Source organism: Saimiri boliviensis, chromosome 10, assembly GCF_048565385.1.
Source record: "Saimiri boliviensis isolate mSaiBol1 chromosome 10, mSaiBol1.pri, whole genome shotgun sequence".
NCBI lineage: Eukaryota > Metazoa > Chordata > Mammalia > Primates > Cebidae > Saimiri > Saimiri boliviensis.
The window spans coordinates 27,127,434-27,148,042 of NC_133458.1; the positions used below are offsets into that span (position 1 = coordinate 27,127,434).

The window sequence follows — 20,609 nt, forward strand, 5'->3', positions numbered from 1 at the left end:
TATTAGACGGGTAATGTGCTGACATCGTAACAAGGTTTGAGGGCGACACATCTCACACATGCGTGCGTGAGCACCCAATTATGCTCACGAACTACAATTACCAGCTTATAGCTGGGTTTGAAGCAGACACATAGCTATGCTTGACCTAATACCTCATGTTGGCTTTTCACTCATAATTAAGTATTCAGCTAATCATTTACTCAGTAAATTTCCGCTGAATACCTACTATGTGCCAGGCCCTTAGTAAAGTCCTGAAGTAAAATAGAAAGCAACACATACCTGGCCCTTACATTTCTAAAGGGGTAAGTAGACTATGAATTTAAATAGCATGCAGATAATGAGTGACCTGGAGACATAATGATAGCCCATCTGACTCCAGATAAGTGTAAAAATATACCTCCTGTTTGTGCTACAAGGGAAAGGTGCATCGTACCATGTGGATGGGTGACGTGGGCTCCATATAGACTGAAGGAGAGTTTCCTTCAATTAGAAATTTTATTGGAAGGCTTTTATTTCCTGCAGGTGGGTGGGTTAGATACCTTAGCAATCCTAACCAAATGAAAAACTCGAATACAGGATAAAATATTTTTAGTAACAACTTTTTAAAGCCTTCACTGGGTTGGCAAAAAAGTAAGAATCCACAGATCCCAACAAGAAGGAAAAGCCAGACAGACACCCAAGAGGTAAGCAAGCTTTGCCTCGGAGAACTCAGAATGCTGAAGGTTTTGATTTTCCTACTGGCATGTACCATGTATCTCGAATCATCTTCCCGCCGCTTCAAATCTGTCTTTTCAAACCTTCCTTTAGTGAAGGTTTCTGTTTTTATTTATTTGACAATTCTTGGCCAGGTGTGGCAGCTCACGCCTGTAATCCCAGTGCTTTGGGAGGCCAAGGCAAGAGGGGCCCAGGAGTTTGCTTGACCCCAGGAGTCCAAGAGCAGCCTGGGCAAGTCAGGGAGATCCTATCTCTGCAAAAATAAAATAAAATAAAATTAGCTGGGCATGGTGTGGCATGCATCTGTAGTCCTGGCTACTCGAGAAGCAAGCAGATCAGTTGAGCCCAGGAGTTTGAGGCTGCAGTGAACCGTATTCCAACCTGGGTGACAGAACAAAAACCTGTCTAAAAGAAAAGAAAGAGAAAAAGGAAAGGAAGAAGAAAGGCAAGAAAAGAAAGAGAGGAAGGAAAGAAAGAAGAAGAGAAGGGGAGGGGAGGGGAGGAAAGGAAGGTTTTGCTCCCATTCTTGAAAGGGTTTTTGGGATAGAAATTCTAAACTGATTACTGTTTTCCTCGCAACACATTGAAAATATTATCCTACAGTCTTCTGGCTTTTTGCTGCTAAAAGGTAATCAGTTTGTTGACTTACTGTTCTTCAGAAGGTGACCTCTCTTTGTTCCTGGTTGCTTTGAAGATCTTCTCTTTGCCTTTGATGTTCCACAATTTTATTATCATGTATTCTTGAGATACAACATCATATGTCCAGGTATGGATTTTTGTTTTGCTTGTCTTGCTTGGGAATCATTTGAATTCCTGTATCTGAGTATTACTCTATCACTCGCTTTCCACTATTTTCCAAATTTCTCAGCCATTATATTTTTAAACATTGCCCCTATTCCACTCTATTACCTTCATCTGGAATTTTTGACTCGTTCCGCCTCGTTCTAGCCCCCAAGACTCACAACCATTCTGTTTTATTTCCATTGTGTTGCCTCTCTGGGCTACATTCTGAATAATTTATTTGTAAAAAAAAAAAATTGTGTCTTTATTCCGGTTAACTGATTCTTTCATTGGCTGTGTTTAATCTGTAATTTAATTGATCTGTGAAGTTTTACATTTCAATTGCTACAGTTCATTGATTCTGCAACCTTTTTTTTCACATTTTAACACTACTAAAATCAGGATACATCTTACAATTGGTGGCATTGTGCAATGACAATCAGCAGTATTTTTGATGGTACGTGAAATTATGATGCATCTTATCAAATCAATCCTGTTTTATAGTCAATAGAATATGGTATTCATTTTTCATTTTTGGAAGTTCTACTTGATTTTTTTTTTATTCAAGCCCAAATGACTTGAATTTCTTATCTATTTTAGAATCAGTCAATTATTTCTTTAAATGTATAAGACAGATATTTTATATTCTGTGTCAGATAATTACAATTCCTAGACATTTTAAGCCCATTTCTGCTGCATATTCTTTCCGCTGGTTCTCATTCATGGTGCGTTTTCTCTCATGTCGCATGTCTGTGAACCAGTCATTTTCCTTGAACATTTATCTGTAGAACTCCTTTGAGGCCTAGGTTGAAGGTGGGTTCTTCCTGAGGAGATTTGCATTTACTTCTGTAAGTTGCTGGGGACACTACCAACCTGAGACCACTCTAAATTAAATAGTTTAAGGTTGTTATTTGGCCTGCATAGTTAGCATAAACCTAAACCACAAACTCAGGTTGGGGGCTTACTTGTGGTTATGAAATCTCAGGAAATATTTTTCCCGGCATCATCTAACACCAACGTTTTAAGTCCCGGACAAGAATGGCATGTTATGTGCAAGTGAGTCATCAGAGTTAAAATGTCTTAAGGTCCCAGAATTGTTGGGAGAAAGGAGAGATACTGATAATTTTTCAGATTTTGGTAAATATGCATGTTCAACGAGCTAGAGCAAGAACTAGAAGAACAGGCCGAATGCTTTAACTTCCAAACAGGTAGCAAGGGTAAAGGTGAAACGAGATGAAGGAGGAGACAGAAACCAGAAGAAGATGAGGAAAACAGGTCTACAAAAAGGAATTTTTAAAAGTAGAACATAAAAATACCCCAGAGCCTAGAAAAAAAAAAAAGTAGAACCATTTGAAAGGGCATAAAAAGAAGAAACTTGCCTAAATATAGCTGCAATAATACTAAATGTAAATGGATTCAACTCTTCAGTAAAAGACAAAAACAATCAGTATTATTTATTTATGTATTTATTTGATTTATTTTTTTGAGACAGAGTCGCACTCTGTCGCCAAGCTGGAGTGCAGTGGCACAATCTCGGCTCACTGTAACTTCCGCTTCCTGGGTTCAAGCAATTCTCCTGCCTCACATTCCCGAGTAGCTGGGACTACAGTTATGCACCACCACGCCCAGCTAATTTTTGTATTTTTAGTAGAGACGAGGTTTCACCTCTCTTGATCTCTTGATCTGTCCACCTTGGCCTCCCAAAATGCTGAGATTACAGGTGTGAGCCACTGTGTTCAGCCCAATATGATTTATTTAAAATGCTAGCTATATGGCCAGGTGTGGTGGCTCAGGCCTGTAATCCCAGCACTTTGGGAGGCCAAGGTAGGTGGATCACCTGAGGTCAGGAGTTTGAGACCAGCCTGGCCAACATGGTGAAACCCTGTCTCTACTAAAAATACAAAAATTAGCTGGGCATGGTGGTGGGAATAATCCCAGCTACTCAGGAGGCTGAGGTGGGAAAATCGCTTGAACCTGGGAGGCTGGGGTTGCAGTGAGCCAAGATCATGCCACGGCACTCCAGCCTGGGTGACAGAACGAGACTGTCTCAAAAATGAAAGAAAGAAAAAAATACCAGTTATATGGTTTCACAAGAGGCACTCTTAAAACCTAAGAACAGGCCAGGCATGGTGGCTCACACCTGTAATCCCAGCACTTTGGGAGGCTGAGGCGGGCAGAGCACGAGGTCAAGTGATCGAGACCATCCTGGCCAACATGGTGAAACCCCGTCTCTACTAAAAATAGAAAAAAAAATTAGCTGGGCATGGTGGCGTGTGCCTGTAGTCCCAGCTACTCGGGAGGCTGAGGCAGGAGAATTGCTTGAACCCGGGAGGCGGAGGCTGCAGTGAGCCAAGATTGTGCCACTGTACTCCAGCCTGGCGCCTGGCGACAGAGTGAGACTCTGCCTCAAAAAAAAAAAAAAAACCAGAACAAAACATAAGAACGCAGAGAGACTTAAATTCAAGAATCGGAAAAATATATTCCAGGTAAATGCTAACAAAAGAAAGCACATGGCCAGGTGCAGTGGTGCATGCCTGTAATCCCAATACTTTGGGAGGTCAAGGAGGGAGCATCGCTTGAGGACGGGAGTTCAAGACCAGCCTGGGCAACATAGGGAGACCCTGTCCCTACAAAAAATAGAAATATATTAGCCAGGCATGGTGGCATGAACCTGTGGTCTCAGCTACTTGGGACACCCCTTCTCAAAAAAAAAAAAAAATCGGTAATAATTCTAACAAGCAATGTGCAATCCTCCCTGTTCTGAAGTAAGCAGGTATATGCAAACCTGCCCCCAAAGTCTTAAGAATGTGAGAGATCCAAGAAAGAGGCTGACAAATCTGTTTTTTAGAAAGGAACATTTAATAGGGACTTACAAACAGAAGCCATGTCTGTGTCTTAGGTATTGGTGAAGCGAGCTGGTGGATTCCTGCGCCATTATCCGCCGGACCCATGGCCCATACCACAGAGACAGGATAACTCAGAAGGGATGTATAGGACGGTTGAAGTATGACAGCATCAAGCCTGTGCCAAGCCGAGGGCAGGATTCACGACAAGCACACACTCCCACACAAGGAACAATAGACAAACTGGAAATCCTGAGACCTTCTCCGATCTGGGGGCAACCAGAAGTCAACATGGCAGATTAGCATCCAAGATGGAGTTTCTTTGGCCTCCATACTTCATGGAGACATTTAGAAAACTATTGGAAATTGCTAGCATTCCAAACAAATCTAACAGTATGCTATATTCTTAAACAAGAAAACTCAACATCATCACGCCACTGCACTCCAGCCTGGGCGACAGAGTGAGACCCCCATCTCTACAAAAAGTTAAAATTAGCCAGGTGTGATGGTGTGCGCCTGTGGTCCCAGCTACTTGGGAGGCTGAGGTGGGAGGATGGCCTTCACCTGGTAGAGGCTGCAGTGAGCTGTAATCGCACCACTGTACTCCAGCCTGGGCGACAGAGTGAGACTCTGTCTCAAAAAATAAAACAAAAATAAAAAGAGAAACTCTTGCACATGTCACCAGAACATAGGTACAAGGTTGGCTGAATAAATGTAGATGTCATCATACAATGGAATACAACAGAGCAGAGAAAAGGGGTCAACCACAGCACCATGCAGCCACATGGTGGAACCTCAAAAAGTGTAATGTTGAGTGAAAGAAGTCAAGTCAGAACACACGCTGTGTTTCCATTTATATACATCCACAAAACAACGTATCGTTTAGGAATACGTCCATATGCGGTTACTACAAGGAAAAGAAAGAAAATTATGAGCATGGATTAGTGGTTTTGTCTAGAAAAGGAAAGGCAAGGAGTGTACTTGAGGGACATGTGCAGGCTACTCAATGTTACATTCTTGTTCGTGAGCTGAACAATAGGGTAAGAGTGTTCACTTAATTTAATTTGATTTTTTGTTGTTGTTTTTTTTGGGATGGCGTCTCACTCTGTCCCCCAGGCTGGAGTGCTGTGGCTTGATCTCGGCTCACTGCAATCTCCTCGTCCCAACTTCAAGTGATTCTCCTGCCTCAGCCTCCCAGTAGCTGGGTTTACAGGCACCCACCCACCACATCCAGCTAATTTTGTATTTTTAGGAGAGATGGGGTTTCACCATGCTGGCCAGGCTGACCTCAAGTGATCCACCTGCCTTGGCCTCCCAAAGTGCTGGGATTATAGGCATGAGCTGCCCCACCTGGCTATTAATTTTATTGTTAACAACCACTGAAGTTTTATGCGGGATCTTGTACATATGATATACTTCACAATAAAACATATTTTAAAGGAAATACGGGAAAGTTAATTTACTTTTTATAGTGAGAATCAATAAAAAATGCCCCAAACTGAAAAATCAAGAAGTAGCAATGTAAGCACTTTACTAGTCTTATGAATGTTGAACATCAAGGCTAAAAGAACTCAACATGGTTATTGCCGGAGGGCAGGACCTGGGAAGAAAGCGAGGAGCAGATCTCTGGGTTTGTTTGTTTGTTGTTGTTGTTGTTGTTGTTGTTTGAAACAGATTTTTGCTCTTGTTACCCAGGCTGGAGTGCAATGGCATGATCTCGGCTCACCACAACTTCCACCTCCCGGGTTCAAGCAATTCTCCTACCTCAGCCTCTGGAGTAGCTGGGACTACAAACATGCACCACTATGCCTGGCTAGTTTTGTATTTTTAGTAGAGACGGGCTTTCTCCATGTTAGTTAGGCTGGTCTCGAACTCCCAACCTCAAATGATTCGCGCACCTTGGCCTTCCAAAGTCCCGGGATTACAGGCGTAAGTCACCATGCCCGACCTTCTGTTGCTTTTTATTACAAGTCTTGTAGAACTCTGACTCTTCATACCATGCGCTGTGTAACCCATTAAATTACAGAGAAGTTGTAAAAGTGGCATTCAATACCTGGAGTAGTCCAGTTCATGGAGACAGCAAGTGAAATGGTGGTTGCCAGTGGGCAAATGGTAAGTTGTTTCATGAGGATGTAGTTTCGGTTTAGGAAGATGAAAACGTCCTAGAGATGGATGGTGGTGATGGTTACCCAACAGCGCAGACATACTTAATGCCACTGAACTCTACACAACAAAATGGTGAATGTTATGTTATATATATTTGATCACATACACAAAATTAAAGCTTAAAAAAAAAAACAGCTAAGCAGTAGAATTTGAGCCGAGTTAAGTAAAATGTGAAGGAGTTAACTAGACAGAGCGCAGTGGGGAGATTGCAGGAAATCTGACTCTAGCCCTGAATCCCTTCCTCGTTAAAGGTATTAATTCTCCCGTCTGGCTGGGGACCACCCTGGGGGTCTCCAGAGATTGAATGAGGTGCTCCAATCTCTGCAAACAAAAGTTCCAAACTAAATTATGTGTTAGTCTCCAAAAGTCCCCTTTGGGTGCTTTAGGAAAATACATACATCGAGTGTAATCTTTAAAAACAGAACAGGAGCACGATCGTTCCCGTTCTAAAAGGATTCTTTGATTATCGAGAGGATTTGCCACTGTTTCTTAACATGGAAGCTCCCCCAGTACACTCAAAATGTGATTTAATTAACAAAAAACCTCCAGGCTTATCCCACCTTTCAGAAATATGTCAAGCAGGTGCTTTCAGGAAATGGAATATTAAAAGTCCAAGAAAACAATGAAATGCCAAAAAGGCTGGTTAATGCTGCTCTGGACTAGAGGTTCAAAATCTACTTTCTCATGCAAATCCCAGCCCGGGGCCACCCACCGTGGGGAGCCCCAGCCTACTGACCCTATCTCCCCAGTTTAACTAACCATGCCTTGTGCCTCCATCACACACACCAGAGATTCTAATTCTTTACAGGCATCTGCAAACACAAAGTCTTCATAAGCTAGGCCTGTGTCATATTCATTTGTGCTGTCCCAGGAATCCTGTGTATATCCAGGCCACTGCCCAGGACCTATTTGTTGACTAATTTGTAGTTTCACTCATTCCAGTGACTCCCCAAAGCTCAGGGGAACAAGCCTTCACATCTGGGCCTTCACCCTTGCCTGCTCCGCTCAGCTCTGCCTCCGTCAGCCCAGAGCTCCTAAACCTTTGCTCCGACCTGCTCCCCATGTTTAGTTACTGGACCTCACTCTCACCCCCACAACCAGGGACCTCCCTCCCCTGGTGTCTCCTCAAATGCAGGCCTCTAACACCAAGGTCTTGCCTCCGTCTCCCCCAGGACGCATGTCCCTGCCCCAGCCATAGGCCCAGCAGTTGATATAATTCTTGGGCAACACTCTGCCACATGGCGTCCTCCATCCAGGCACCCAGCTGGCCTCCTCTCAACTGTACTTTACCCACCCCTTCCCCGCCAGCTGTGCCTGGCTAGAGGCCAGACCCATCACTCCCCACCGCCACCAGCCACAGCGCAGCAAGAGCTATGGGTTGGAGTGCCAGGGCATGCCACTTGCTAAACCCCTCAGAGACACTGGGAGGAAGTGGGCTGGGGCTGGGGCTCCCTGGGTGGATGCCTAGTGTGTGGTCCTCTGGGACCTACCTAATGACCACCATGAGATGCCTGAGAGCACAGGATGAGGGCCTGCTCCCAGTGAGACAGTGGGTTGGTAGCCTCCAGGTGAAGGAAGGGGTGCAGCTGCAGCCAAGGCAAGCCCCTTGGACCTGGAAGGTCTCCGTACAGCACCGTGCAGCGCTTTCAAAGACCTCACCATGTAGAGGAAAGGTAAAGGTGACCCATATGCTCTCCCGGTACAGGGGCCAGAAAATTTTTTTCTGGAAAGGGCCAAAAAGTAAATATTTTAGGCTTTGGGGATCCAGAAAGTAAGACAGAGCTACTGTTCCTACTGAAGAGCCTGGTTTTCTCTTTAATTAAAAAAAAATGTTTGGTGGGCACAGTGGCTCACACCTGTGATCCCAGCACTTTGGGATCTGCCCGCTGAGGCGGGCAGATCATGAGGTCAAGAGATCAAGACCATCCTGGCTAACATGGTCAAACCCCGTGTCTATGAAAAATATAAAAAATTAGCTGGGCGTGGTGGTACACGCCTGTAGTCCCAGCTACTCGGCAGGCTGAGACAGGAGAATCGTTTGAATCTGGGGGACGGAGGTTACAGTGAGCTGAGATCGTGCCACTGCACTCTAGCCTGGGCGACAGAACGAGGCTCCATCTCAAAAAAAAAAAAAAAAAAAAAAAAAAAAAAAAAAAAAAAAAAAAAAATTTGTAGAGATGAGGTCTTGCTTTGTTGCCCAGGCCAGTCTTGAACTCCTGGGCTCAAGGGATCTCCCACCTCAGCTTCCCAAAGTGCTGGGGTTACAGGCACAAGTCACCGTGCCCAGCCTGAAGGGTCTTTTTTTTATCTTTAAAAATGTAAAAACCATTTTTAGCTTGAGGCTAGATTTGATCTGCAGGCCATAGTTTGCCTACCCGGTCTACTTGAAGAGGTGGCCATTCGTTTATGAGATTAGTCAAGGCTATTAGAGAGCTCAAGGAAAATCAGAGTCAAGAATTAGAAGCATTTTCAATCAAATCCAGTGATTTCCAAAGTGAGGCATTCATTTCTACCAGGGGGTAAAGGAAGAAACTATTAAGACTAGCTCTATTTTTATCTCATTCTTTTTATTTCTATTTTTGTGTTTTATAAAATATATGAGTGCAGTGGCATTTGAACATAATTTATAAATACATAATTACATATGTTAGGTGTGACAAGCTGGTTTTTTTTTTTTTAATTATAGGGATGCAGGATGAAAACATCTGAAGACTTCCGTCTAAAGTTCTTACGTGAATTTATTTTGCAAATGTATTTTACACACCGCCGTGCCTTTGTTTCTCTAAGTGCCTCCTCTCTCGCGTAGTGTTGGGTGGCAAAGTCTGATTTTTAAAATTAACATGTATTTAAATTCATGTTGATGGATATTGCAGAATTTCACTGTCCCTGAAAGCTATGTATTATGAAGTGAAAGCTATTTCCTGAGCACCACTATGAGCAAGGTTCTGCTTTTGTAACCTCACGTCTGGTTGGGAAAAAATGGGCAAAAGTTTTACCACTTTTTGATCAAAGTTCACTTTCAAATAATACTAGACCACTTCACATGTAGTACAGGTACCTTGTAACAAAGTGTTCCCAATTTTTTTCTCCTGCCCCTTACGACATCGCTGAAATTTATTTCACTTATCCATATGTTATAATCACACAATACATTGCTAGTATTATTGCTTTAAACAAATAGTTATCTTTTAGATAAATTAAGAAAAATAAAATAAGATTATTTTACTTTCATTTATTCCTTCTCCTTCCCTTTATGTATATCTGAATTTCTAACATGCTATTGACTACTCACTGAAATACTTCTTGAAGCATTTCTTGTAGAGCAGATCTGCTGGTGATAAATTCCCTCAGTATTTGACTGTCTGAGAAAATATTTATCCTTCACTGTCTTTCTTTCTCTCCTTCCTTCCTTCTCTCAGACAGAGTCTCACTCTGTCACCCAGGCTGGGGTACAGGGGTTCAGTGGCATGATCTCAGCTCACTGCAACCTCCATCTCCTGGGTTCAAATGATTCTCCTGCCTCAGCCTTTTGAGTAGCTGGGATTACAGGTGTGTGCCACCATGCCCAGCTCATTTTTGTATTTTTGGTAGAGAGGGGGTTTTGCCATGTTGACCAGGCTGGTCTCAAAGTCCTGACCTCAGGTGATCTGCCTGCCTCAGTCTCCCAAAGTGCTGGGATTACAGATGTGAGCCATCATGCCCAGTCTATCCTTTGCTCTGGAAGGATAATGTCACTGGGTATACAATTCTAGGTTGGTGGGTTTTTTCCTTTCAACACTTTAAATACTTCACTTCACTTTCTACTTGCTGGCATAGTTTCTGACAAGAAGTTGGCTGTGGTTTTTATTTTTGCTCTCTATAGGTAAAGTGATAAAGTGTTCCCTCTGGCTTCTTTCAAGACTTCATTTTTTATTTTTCAGTTTATGTTATGCGTAAGTATAGTCTATTGGTATTTCTCTTTCTTGGTTTTCCCTGAGATTCCTAGATATGTGTTTGGTGTCTATTAATTTTAGAAAATTCTCAAGCATATTACTTCAAATATCTATTTGGCTCTGTTCTCTCTTTTCCTTCTGGCATTCCCATTACATGTACATTACACCTTTTGAAATTGTCCCGCAGTTCTTGGGTGTTCTGTTCTGGGTTTTTTCATCCTTTCTCTTTTGCATTTCAATGTGAGAAGTGTTTTTCCCCCTTCAATTTCACTGATTCTTTCCTTGGCCATATCTAGTTTACCAACAGTGAGCCCATCAAAGGCATTCCTTTTTTCTGTTACAGTGTTTCTGATTTATAACACTTCCTTTTGATTCTTTCTTAGACTTTCCATCTTTCTGCTGCTTACATTACCTGTCTACCTTTTCCCTTAGAACACTTAACACATTTATCATTGTTATTTTATTTTTATTTTTATTTTGCTTTTTTTCTAGAGACAGGGTCTCACTATGTTGCCTAGTCTGGACTCAAACTCCCGGGCTCGAGCACTCTTCCTCCCTCAGCCTCCCAAGTACCTGAAACTTAGGCATGAACCACCACACTCAGCTTTAATCATTGTTATTTTTAACTCCCTGCATGATAATTCCAGAATCTGTATCATACTTGAGTTTGGTTCTGTTGCTTGCTTTTTCTCTTCAGACAGCTTTTGCTTTGTTTTGCTTTTCCAGAGACAAAGTCATATTCTGTTGCCCAGGCTGGAGCGCAATGGCACTATCACAGCTCACTGCAGCCTCGAACTCTTGAGCTCAAGCGATCCTCCTCATCAGCCTCCTGAGTAGCTGGGACTACAGGCACGTGCCGCCACACCCAGCTATAGACAAGGTTTTTTATTTGGATTTTGGGTTTGGTTTTGTTTTGCCTTTTAACATACCTTGTGTGTGTGGTGTTTTTTTTGTTTTGTTTTGTTTTGTTTTGTTTTAAAGCTGGACATGATATATTGACCAATAGAAACTGAGGTAAATAGGCTTTCAGTGTGAGATTTTATTCGTCTGGCTAGGAGTTGGGCTGTGTTTAATGTTTGCTGTAGTTATTGGTGCCAGAGGCTTCCAATTCCTCAGCGATCTTTGATTTTTGTCCCCCTTGTTGTCTTTTGGCTTTCCTGAGTACTCCTCCTCCGAGAAAGTGAACATCTTGCAGCTCTTTTAGCTTTAATCCAGCTCCATTACACTCGTGCCCTGCTGGTGTGGTGGTAAGATGGGCAGGGGGCCGGGTGAGGGGATGTTCTATCATCTTATGATTATGAGATGAGTAGGTCTCTGGGCTGTGACTTTCACAAGTGTTTCTTAGCTTTTTTTCCCCCCTCTCTTGGCTGAGATAGGAATATTAGAGGGGACTGGATTTGAATAATTTCCTTTCCCCCAAGTAGAGAAGACACTGGTAAAGTCTTCTCCTAGCAGAGTGGGCCTTCGTTATGAAGAACACTCTGGGCATATTTCAAAATGGTTACCTTTCCTCTACCCTGTCAGAAACACCAGAGAGTTTTTCTTGGTTCTTCGTTATGAAAACCTGGTGGAGTTTCTGGAGGTAAGATCCACAATCATGTTGGAGGAGCCTCTAAGGCTACAGGCCCCCAGGAGTCTCTCACTCTCAAGCAGGTTCACACTCAGCCTCCAATTACATCAAAATTACCATGTAAGTGTTTTTACCAGCTTACGGCATTAACAGCTTCTGCTCTGGGTACGCAGATCCCAGCTGTGTACCTGGAACAGCGGGTTTGCCTGTCTCTCCAGATTTGAGGGTGGCAGTTTGCCTTGGGAGCTCGGTTGTCTGATAGGTCCAAGAAAAGTCATTAACTTCCAGCATATTCAGCTTATTTCTTGTTTTTGTTTTGTTTTGTTTGGTTTTTTTTTTTTTTTTTTTTTTTGTATTTTTAGTAGAGATGGGGTTTCACCATGTTGACCAGGATGGTCTCGATCTCTTGACCTCGTGATCCACCTGCCTCGGCCTCCCAAAGTGCTGGGATTACAGGCTTGAGCCACCGCGCCCGGCCAGCTTATTTCTTGTTGAAAGAGTTTAAAAGAGTTTCTGAGCTCTTTACATGTCAGCACTAAAGCCAGAAGTCCCCAAATCTTTTCTAATAGGTAGTAAGCCTTCCTGCCCTTTGCTCTAGAAGGAACATGACGTCTATTGTAATAGTAAACAAATCTGCCCTTCACTCCAGAGGAAAATATTGTCTCTGTCTTCCAAGGTTGTTTGTTATTCTAACATCCTTGAAAAGATCATCTGGAATAATCTAGACATGCAGAAGTATAAAAGGCCTAAGGAGAATTGTCTCCCAATGTATGTATAAAGCGTTGGGGAAATGGCGCCAGACATAGAGTTTAAAACAGTAGTCTTCAACCTTGAAACGCCATTAGCACCACCTGGACAGATTTTTACAAAACCAGCGCCGAGATTCTGTTTCCAGTGGTCTGGGGTAAAGCTTCAAGCATCAGTAGATTTTTAAAAGCCCCTGTGTGATTCTAATGTATAGCCAAGGTGGAGACCACCTGTCTAAAAGTTGATGAGGTGAGATATCATTAGTCATATATTTTTGAGCTCGGTGCTCCCCAAGCTTTGCTATGCATGGGAATTATCCAGAATTATGTTTAATGCAGATCCTGATGCAGTAGGTCTGGAGGAGAACCACCAGTTCTGTTCCTGACAAGCTCCCTGGCTTTGCCTGATATTGTCATTCTATTTGAGCAGCAGGATTTTGGCTCCCTGGAAACAGACTTCTCATTTTAGCCTGTGTCTACTGCTAGACTTGCAGGCTTCAGGCTTTATATACATGTAGATATACATATATGTTCAGGAATGTATAATGTAGGGAAGGAGAAGGTAGCCTGACTCTGGAAAATGGTTCTTGTCGTAAGAGTAAGGCCTGTCTTTTCCCAGGACCACAGAAATACCCTGGGCATTGAGATCATGAGAAATTTGAGAGATGCTTCAGGATGTTGAAGGTTTAGAACACAGGGTTGTCAGGCCGGGCGCGGTGAGACCATCCTGGTCAACATGGTGAAACCCCGTCTCTACTACAAATACAAAAAATTAGCTGGGCATGGTGGCGCGTGACTGCAATCCCAGCTACTTAGGAGGCTGAGGCAGGAGAATGGCCTGAACCCAGGAGGCGGAGGTTGCGGTGAGCCGAGATCGCGCCATTGCACTCCAGCCTGGGTAACAAGAGCGAAACTCCACCTCAAAAAAAAAAAAAAAAAAAAAAGAACACAGGGCTGTCAAGTCCTAAACAACAGCTGCCCTCTGAGCCTTACATTGATCACGTATCAAGGGCAGCTATTGAGGAAGAGTCTATGTATTTCGATCCAAGTGGCAGAGAAATAAAAAGTACAATCTTAATATTACTGGAGTAAAAGCCCTTTCTGGTATGAGCAGCCCAGAAGAACATGGATCAATGTGTTTCTATTTCTTCTACTGGGAGTAAGGGAAACATCTCTGGACATCCTCCTCCCAATCTCCTGATTTAACTTCCAAAGGTTATCGTACGCTCGGCCTCCACAACAGCAGGGCTGGCATCTGGGCCTTTCCATCTCTCTGCAGTGCTGGCAGCAAGAGGGAAGGAAATACCCTCTTCCAGGGCCAGCACTACTCATGAACAGGCCTTCCCCGGTCCCGCGAAGTGTCCACTTTCCAGCTTGAATTAATCTCTTTCTGGCTATACGTGTCCTTCACTGGTTTTCCAGAGTAAACAGAACACTCCTAGATAGAAGTCAGGTTCCAGAAAGCCCACAAGGCCATACAGAGACAGGCCTGGTAAATACTGATTGTATGGGTGGCCCTGGGGCAGGAGGGAGGGAGGAAGATCTATTAACAGAGTTAATACCTGTCCACCCGCCGGCTGCCTCTGGAAGCATTTTAGAAATACCACTGCACAGTGAGGAGACAGGTTATCCTTTCCCACTGGGCCTTGTGTGTCTGAGTTTTCCAGTACAGATTTGCTGAAATGGGAAGAGAAGGTCTTTGCTTTCCCTGACCTCTGTGCTTCTCACATCCATCAGAAAGAACAATGCCCTTGGCGAGGGGCTCAGAGCTGAGGGAGGAAGATTGCTGCAGCCAGTGAGCTAAGCAGAAAGAATATTCCAGGCGTCTTTGGGATCCGATGTGGAATTGGTCCTGCTGCAGGTATCCATTCAAGACCTTTTTTGTTTTTTTTTTTTTTGTTTTTTTTGTTTTGAGACAGAGTCTCGCTCTGTCACCATGCTGGAGTGCAGTGGTGCGATCTTGGCTGACTGCAACCTCCACCTCCCAGGCTCAAGCGATTCTCCTGCCTCAGCCTCCCGAGTAGCTGGGACTATAGGCACGCACCACCACACCCAGCTAATTTTTGTATTTTTAGTGGAGACAGGGTTTCACCATGTTGGCCAGGATGGTCTTGATCTCTTGACCTTGCGATCCACCTACCTTGGCCTCCCAAACTGCTGGGATTACAGATGTGAGCCACTGTGCTGGCCCGTTCTTTACCTCTTTATGATGTACCATTGTGTGCTTAGGTGCCGAGGATTCTAAATGAATAAAACCTTGGCTCTGCCCATGAAGGGCTTACAAGCCCAAAACTGGGGCTAATGGTTTTCTAAGACTAGGCCGAATTGTTTAGATACTCAAACAGAATACACCTATTTGCTTGTTGAGACAAATGGACATTTTGTCATCTAAGGATGTGACAATCTAATAAAAATGGGGATAGGTGGTTCTACAGGCTGTGAATCCCTATGAAAAGACATAAAGTCCCTAAAGCTTGGAAATAGAGTCTTCAGCCCATTCCAGGTGTTTTGCATTAAAATATTAGCCATAACTCTCCCTAGTGGCAATCCTGAGCGCAGACCCCTACGGGGAGAGCCTGTAGGAACAGCAGGATACCCCTCCACGGGTGAGGCAGACCTGGCTTTTGCTACCTAAATTCCCCCTCATGAGTGCACAACTGAAAATCGAAAGGTTTCAGGAGCCGGGCACAAAATACAAAAGTGTGAGACCAGAGGAGCTGCAGGAGCTGTGTGTGTTTTAAAGGCATTCAAATTCAAAACCAAAGTCAGCAAAGCAGCTCCTGCCCTTTTGCTCCCTTAGCAACAATCCGCAGAGCTGCTCTTGACAATCGGCTCCGCCATGTCCATCGCCTTCAGTCTGGGCATGGTCCTTTGCCTCTTTTAACACTTGGATTCCTCAACAGTTAAATAAGGATGATAACACCCAGCCTGCATCTATCACCTGGTGATTGTGATAATTTAATTATCCAATAGCTATAAAGTACTTTAAAACTGTAAATCACTACAAAGCTGCAAGCAATGTGTAACCAATATCAAGCCTTCCTTATCTCTGAATGTTTAATTTATGCTCTCTCTTAGAACTCAGGGACATACATTCCAATGTATTTTCCAAAATTCCACTGATAATGTTTGTTGGAAAAAGTATTTTTTTCCTGTTGCCCTGACTTGCTGAGAGTCCGGCTTTTGCAATTGTTAACCAGCTGCCCTGCAGCAAATCGAATCAACAAATATTTGCTAGCTGCTGAGCTAAGCCTTGTAGGAGATACAAAAAAGCATGAGATTCACTTTCCGCTCAAAAGGAGCAAATTACCCAGCTGCACCGCAGAACCTGTGTATTCTAGAGGAGGAGAAAGCTGCCTGTGCTCCCTGGTTGCCCCCAATACACCTGGAGCTTTACTTCAAATACAAGAAACAGCTGGTGTTCATGATTTAAGGCTCCATACAAATAGCAGAGAGAATTTATTTTACAAGCTGCCTGGTTGGAAAAATTCCTGAATTCATCAAACAGAAAGATAAGAATGATGGTGATAATGATAAAAATGATTCTGTATAATTGGTCTTTCTATAGCAACATCAAAGAAGCACAATCTACATAGGACATTCCAGAGTTGGAGCATGCCCTCGACTTCACCCAAAATCGATTTATCACAGGGCCTTTCCAGGACCTCTAACACCCAGCGACCCCTGTGTTTGACATAGTTGTGTTTAGAAGTTGGGCCATTGAAGGTTTCAGACAGTGATCCTTTGTCTTAACCCCTTAAAGGGGCCTCGATATCTACAGAGCCTGGGAAAGTTCCCAGAGAAAGAATCCCAATATTTCAAAACCCAAATAATAATAAAAACTACTCAACATCCAGCTAGTGTTTTTCTGTGGTGGAGATCTTTGTTATTACATTTCATGAACAGTCTGAAGCAAATAAGTCTCTCACTTTAGGGAAAATGCTGAAGACCTGATTTATAAATGAATTTCCACCACTCAGTGAGAATAATTCTTTTATTGTTTGTTTGCTTGTTTGTTTTTGAGACAGGGTCTCACTGTCACCCAGGCTGGAATGCAGTGATGCGATTGTGGCTCACTGCAGCCTCAACCTCCTGGGATCAAGTCATCTTCCCATCTCAGCCTCTCAAGTAGCTGAGACTACAGGCGCTCGCCACCACACCTGGCTAATTTCTGTATTTTTTCATAGAGACAGGGTCTCACCCTTTTGCTCAGGCTGGTCTCAAACTCCTGGGCTCAAGCAGTCTGCCCACCTTGGCCTCCCAAAATGCTAGGCTTACAGTGGTGAACCACCAAGCCCGGCTGAGAATAATAATTTTTAAAAATCATTTCTTTTTGAAATTTCACTTTAAGTTCTAGGATACATGTGCAGAACGTGCAGGTTTGGTGCAGAGGTAAGCGTGTGCTAGCTAAGAATAATTCTGACACATACCAAGAGCTTCTACTGCCAGGTAAATAACCGAATGCTTTCATATTCACTTAGCTAATTCTCTTGATAAGTCATTGCAGATACTATCGTTATTCTTTTAAAGATGAGAAACTGAGGAGTCCAGAGGTTATACCATGGGCCAAAGTCACATGAGTCAGTGAAAGATTTGGTCCATGACACGGCTTTCCACCACCTGTGATCCAGAATACAGAAGTGGCTATGGCCTGCTCCCTGCCTCCAGGCGGCTGCATCTCAATGCAGGGCACTGATGTCAAGTGGACAACGTATGGACCGCAGCGAATCCCAGATATATCCCTCATTCTGTCAGCTACTTCACAAATATCTTCTTTTGGTCCCCAAGAGAATTGGGTGCAACATGTGGAGGTGGCTTGGAGAAACCCCTCCTCCCCAGTACTGCAAAAAAAGAGAACTCAAGACATTTTTCCCATGATTGATAGATTATCCTTTTTCTATCCTCATTGATGTCTTCCTGGTGGAAAATTACCCACAGACTGATTTGATAAGGTATGAAAGCCTTTCTTTTTCTTTTTCTTTTTCTTTTTTTTTTTTTTTTTTTTTTTTTTGAGACGGAGTCTTGCTCTGTTGCCCAGGCTGGAGTGCAGTGGCATGATCTTGGCTCACTGCAACCTCCACCTCCCAGGTTCGAACAATTCTCTGCCTCAGCCTCCCGAGTAGCTGGGATTACAGGCGCCTGCCACCATGCCTGGCTAATTTTTTGTATTTTTAGTAGATACGGGGTTTCACCATCTTGGCCAGGCTGGTCTTGAACTCCTGACCTCATGATCCACCCGCCCCAGACTCCCAAAGTGCTGGGATGACAGGCATGAGCCACTTCCCCCAGCTGTATGACAGCTTTTCAAACTTAAATGTGTTTTAGAAATGTAAGTCGTTGTCAGGCATGGCGGCTCATGCGTGTAATCCCAGCACTTTGGGAGGCCAAGGCAGGAGGATCACTTGAGCCCAGGAGTTTGAGACCAGCCTGGGCAACACAGAAAGACCCCATCTCTATAAAAGATTTGTTAAAAAAAAAAAAAAAAAAATTGCCTAGCAACTCTGGAGGCTGAAGTAGGAGAATTGCTTGAGTCTTGGAGGTCAAGGCTGCAGTGAGCTGTGGTTGTGTCACTGCACTCCAGTCTGGGTGACAGAGGGAGACTCTGTCTCAACAACAACAACAAAAAAGAATAGTTTATAATACTACCTTCCCTAGCTTTCCAAATCTAGACAGGCTCCCCTAACACCCATCACTCTCCTGACAGCAGTCTGTTGTTTTTTTTTTCTTTATAGCAGCTCTCCTTACCTAAATTAATGTCTTAATTTAGTTGTTTACTTGAGTACTTCCTGTCTTTCCAACTACAATGAAATTTCATGCAATAACAGATTTTGACTTTTTGTTTGCTGTTGCAAGCAACTATCTAAAACTGTCTCAGGAGCCAGGCATGGGGCTCGTGCCTGTCATTCCAGCATTTTGGGAGGCTGAGGTGGGAGGATCGCTTGAGCCCAGGAGTTCGAAGCTACAGTGAGCTATGATTGCCCCCAATGAACTCCAGCCTTGGGACAGAGCCAGACTCTGCCTCCAAAAAAAGAGAAGAAAAAGAAACTGTCTCTGGCACATAGTAGGGACTCAATAAATGCATGTCAAATAGTACAATCGTTGTTTAAAATTTGTATCTTTATACACATTTTTTAAATTGGCTTTCAAGTCCATAGAAATAATTACAATCCATGGTTAGTGGCACCCTTATCATTGATCTATGCATGGTCCTCTTTTTATTTTATTTAGCTGCTTAATTAGGTTTTTTTTTTTAAAAAAAAAATCATATAATAGGCTTAGTGCAGTGGCTCACACCTGTAATCCCAGTACTTTGGGAGGCCAAGGCAAGAGAATTACTTGAGGCCAAGAGTTCAAGACCAGCCTAAACTACATAGGGAGACCCTCATCTCTACTTAAAAAAAAATAAAATCACATAACAAACACCTGAAAAAACGGAATCTAAAACAAAAGCTAAAGTTCGTCCTCAAACCATAGGGCCCTGTCCCTCTCTCATCCTCTGCCCTTCCCCATTTGAAGGAATCATCATTCTGGAATCCCAGGTTCCTCTCCTGTTGTCTTAGTCAATATCTCTAGAAGCAGAACCCACAATGGAGAGTCTTACACAAGTGATATGAAGTGGAATGGTCTCAGAAGGAGATTGAGGGAAACAGGCAGGGCAGAAAAAAATGATAAGCAAGGATGACTTGCCTGAAATCATCTGGAGCTCTAGCCTCACCACAAGGGAGCTCTGGAACATTCGTTCCACCAAAGTGTTGATCCCACCTTGAGGCAAAGAGCTAGCTGTGTGTACTCCTGAGCCAGTCTGCCATCGGTGGACATTTGGGACGATGGTACAAGAAAAAGCAAGTGTGTAGCCTCCTGGGTGAGGCAACCCCTATTTGGCCAAGGGCAATTCTCTAGAGAGGGATGCAGCCGTGAACATTGGCAGCCAGTGCTTGACAGCCACTGAGGATCTGTACATCAACCAGGAAGAGGGGTCTGGGCAGGTCCACTGTGGCTTGCTTCTCTTTTTATATAGTTTCATCAAAATATGTACGTCTTCTTTAAAAGTATACATTTTTTTTTCAGTTGTTTGGATCTTTCTAGAAAGGAAATCATACCAAATATTGTTTGGACTGTTGTATAATATCTCAGTATGTGAATGTACCACACCTTTTTCACCCATTCTCCCACTGATGGTCTTCTGAGTTATTTTTAAGGTTTTACTAGTGTGAACAGTGTTGCTACGAACATTCTTAGGTATGTCTCCTGTTGTACAATTGCAAGAATTTCTTGAGGTCATGCCTAGGGTGGAATAGCTGGATCATAAGGTGTAAACTTGAGAGAATAATGCCAAACTCTTTTGTGAAGTAGTTTTACTAATTCAGCTGCCCATCAATAAGGTATGAGACCCTGCCATCCACATCCTCTCCAACTTTGGATTTTTGTAAATCAAATGAGTTTAAAATGGCATCTCAGGCTGGGCGTGATGGCTCAAGCCTGTAATCCCAGCACTTTGGGAAGCTGAGGCGAACGAATCACTTGAAGTCAGGCATTCAAGACCAGCCTGGTCGAAATAGCCAAAAAAAAAAAAAAATCCCCCGTCTCTACTGAAAATACAAAAATTAGCTGGATGTGGTGGTACATGACTATAGTCCCAGATGCTTGGGAGGCTGAGGCAAGAGAATAGCTTGAACCTGGGAGGTGGAGGCTGCAGTGAGCCGAGATTGCGCCATTGCACTCCAGCCTGGGCAACCGAGTGGGACTCCACCTCAAAAAAATAAATTAAATAAATAAAAATGGCATCTCGTTGCAATCTTGATTTGCATGTCCTTTCATATGTTGATCAGATGTGTCTGCTGCTTCTTTTTTCTTTTTC

At 43.4% G+C, this 20,609-nt stretch overlaps 1 pseudogene; it reads right to left on the reverse strand.

The window, feature by feature from the left end:
* Positions 1–98, reverse strand: LOC120365514 (small nucleolar RNA U13; annotated as a pseudogene).
* Positions 99–20,609: the final 20,511 nt, after the last annotated feature.